Below are 3567 nucleotides of genomic sequence, written 5' to 3' on the forward strand. Positions count from 1 at the left end.
TTTTCTAGCAGTCATTTTTAAAAGTAAAGAGAAACAGATAAATTAATTATAATAATATATCTTGTCTAGTTCCACACAACAAAAATATGATTTTAACATGTAATCAACATAAAATATTACTGAGATATTTTACATTATTTTTCATACTAAATCTTTAGAGTTTGGTGTGTATTTTACTTTCAGCACATCTTAATTCTGACAAGCCACATTTCAAGTATTCATTTGCCACACGAGGCTGGTAGCAACCATATTAGACAATAGAAATAATAAGTATTTAGCTAAGTGCCTAGCACAAAGAGGCACTCAAGGATTATTGGCTCAAACACATTCCTTGGGTGTATTAGGTCGTTTTTACATTGCTCAAAAGAAATACTGAGGCTGGGTAATTTATAAAGTGGTTTGTTTGGCTCACAGTTCTGCAGATCATAGAGGAAGCATGGTAATGGCAACTGCTTCTGGTAAGGTCCTCAGGAAGCTTACAGTCATGGCAGAAGATGAAAGGGGCACAGGCATCTCACATGGTAAGAGTGGGAGCAAAAGACAGAGGGAGGAGGTGCCATACATTTTTAAACAACCAGAACTTGTGAGAACTCACTCACTATTGCAAGGACAGCACCAAGCTATTTATGAGAGATCCACCCCCCTGACAAAATACCTCCCACAAGGTCCCACCTCCAACACTGGGGATTACATTTTAACATGAGATTTGGAGAGGACAAATATCCAAACCATATCACTAAATTTATCCATAAGTTTTCTGTATTCCTTACTCTATTATAAGCATAGAAAAGATTTGTTGGCAACACAAGCTTGAAATCACATATAAGTCACATACTTCCTCCATTTCAGCTGTTCTTGTCCTGTTTGCTCCAAGAAGTAAGATGTTCCCCCTTTTTCCTTCTGATATGAGAAGATACTTGTTAGCCCTCAAGCTGCTCAGATGAGGGACTTTCCTGCCGAGAACCAATGTGAAGAGTGTAGCTTCTATAAAGGATTTCACTGGATTTTTGTACTAATGAACAAAATTTTATTTGGATGAGTAGATATTTAATGTGCTTTTATTACCACTGGAGTTAAAAGTATATTATAAATTCTTATGTCTTTAAAACTAGAGAGAGGCTCTTCCCGCCATCTTGGTTCCTGTGGAGGCCTGCTGGGAACGGGACTTCTAAAAGGAACTATGTCTGGAAGGCTGTGGTCCAAGGCCATTTTTGCCGGCTATAAGCGGGGTCTCCGGAACCAAAGGGAGCACACAGCTCTTCTTAAAATTGAAGGTGTTTATGCCCGAGATGAAACAGAATTCTATTTGGGCAAGAGATGCGCTTATGTATACAAAGCAAAGAACAACACAGTGACTCCAGGCGGCAAACCAAATAAAACCAGAGTCATCTGGGGAAAGGTAACTCGGGCCCATGGAAACGGTGGCATGGTTCGTACCAAATTCCGAAGCAATCTTCCTGCTAAGGTCATTGGACACAGAATCCGAGTGATGCTGTACCCCTCAAGGATTTAAACTAACGAAAAATCAATAAATAAACGTGGATTTGTGTTCTTATATTTTTGTTAAGTGGATTAAAGAATTTATTACCTTAAAAAAAAAAAAAAAAAAAAAACTAGAGAGAGGATTCTGGGAAGACGGCAGAGTAGAAAGCACCAGGAATCTGACTTCCCACCTAAACAATTGTTCTAGCAGAATCTGTCTGACATAACTATTTTAAAACTTTGGGGTCTATTAAAGCTTGCAGCTTCTAGGGGAAGAGTTGGACAGTAAGCTGCAGTTAATTTCAGTGAATTTCAGCACAGTAATAGCCAATAGTAGCCAAATCCTACTCCTCAGCCCTGTATCAGGCAGCCGTGTATGTGTTCCTGGAGCAGTATGCACACAACTTGCTGGAATCAAGGTTGGAAAAAAAAAAAAAAAAAAAAAAACTGTCCTCCAAATAGTAGGGTTCTGATTGCTGATTGTTGCTTTATAAAGGTGCAGAAAAAGAAATGACAGCCATTGTTTTGTTGTTGCACTTTCCCCCACATTGTGGCAAACCGCACCTCCTCTGGCTGAAGCAACTTCCAGGGGATTAAAACGATTAGAGCCTTTTTCTGCCCTTCATTTTTCTCTTTTTCTCTGTTTTTGGAAGCCAGACATTGAAGGCTATGACACTCAAAAACAACTGTATATACAGAAGATATTAGAAAGTCACTGTGCATGCCCAGGGACAGGCTTAGAAAAGACCCAAGAAGACTGTAAGCTTATACTTCAGGCTATTTCCTCAGCACAGAGACAGCCTACAACAATAAAAAACAAAAAGCTAGTAAGCCCTGGGGAAGGAAAATAATTTGATTTTCAGAATTACCAGATTATTAGATTCAAAAGTCAAGTTTTCAACAACAACAAAAAAAAACAAGAGATACAAAGAAACAGACAAATATAGCCCATTCAAAGGAAAAAATAAACCAACAAAAATTGTCCCTGAAAAGGACCTGATGGAGGATCTATTAGACAAAGACTTTAAAACAGCTGTCTTAAAGTTACCCAAAGAACTAAAAGAAGATGTGGAAAATATCAAGAAAATGATGTATGAACAAAATGGAAATATCAATAAAGAGACAAAACCTAAAAAGAAACCAAAAAGAAATTGGTTTCCAGAAATTTTCTGGAACTGAAAAGTACAATAGCTAACATTTAAAAAAACACTTGCTAGAGAGATTCAATGACAGATTTGAGCAAGCACAAGAATCAACAAACTTGAAGAAAGGACAAGGAAAATTATTGAATCTGAGGAATATAAAGGAAAAAAACTGAAGAAAACAGAGCCTAAAGGACCTGTAGGACATCGTCAAACAGCCCCACACATGCTTTGTGGGGAGTCCTTGAGGAGAAGTGAGAGAGAGAAAGGGCAAAGAGATTATTCAAAGAAATTATGACCAAAACCTTTCCAAATTTAATGAAAGACATGAATATAAATATCCAAGAAGCTCAATGAACTCCAAGTAGGATAAATTTAAAGACACACCAAAAGTATTAGCATCGAACTATTAAAAGCCAAAGACAGAAAATTTTGAAAGCCACAAGAAAGAAGTGATCATCACATATAAGGAATCCTCAATAAGATTATCTGCAGATTTCTCATCAGAAACTTCAGAGGCCAGAAGGCAGTGGGCTGATATAAAGTGCTAAAAGAAAGAAACTATCAACTAAGACTCCTATATCCAGCAAATCTGCACTTCAAAAGCTGGAGGATTCACACTTCTTTGTTTCAAAACTTACCACAAAGTTACAGCAATCAAAACAGTGTGGTACTGTCGCAAAGACAGACATATAGACCAATGGAATAGAACAGGGAGTCCAGAAATAAACCCTCACAGTATCTTTAACAAGGGTGCTAAGATTATCCAATGGGGAAAAGATGATCTTTTTGACAAATGGTGCTGGGAAAACTGCCACATACAAAAGAATAAAGCTGGACCCTTACCTGATACCAATTACAAAAATTAATGCAGACTAGATCCATAACCTAAATGTAAGAACTAAAACTATAAAACTCATAGAAGAAAGCATAGGGCAAAAGC

At 37.4% G+C, this 3567-nt stretch overlaps 1 pseudogene across 1 annotated transcript; it reads left to right on the top strand.

Annotated features, from left to right (window-relative positions):
• The first annotated feature begins 1123 nt into the window (after window positions 1-1123).
• LOC111549390 lies at window positions 1124-1613 on the top strand (annotated as a pseudogene). Its single transcript, XR_002733714.2, has one exon. The product of XR_002733714.2 is annotated as a 60S ribosomal protein L35a pseudogene (transcript).
• Window positions 1614-3567: the final 1954 nt, after the last annotated feature.

This window comes from Piliocolobus tephrosceles, chromosome 3, assembly GCF_002776525.5.
Source record: "Piliocolobus tephrosceles isolate RC106 chromosome 3, ASM277652v3, whole genome shotgun sequence".
NCBI lineage: Eukaryota > Metazoa > Chordata > Mammalia > Primates > Cercopithecidae > Piliocolobus > Piliocolobus tephrosceles.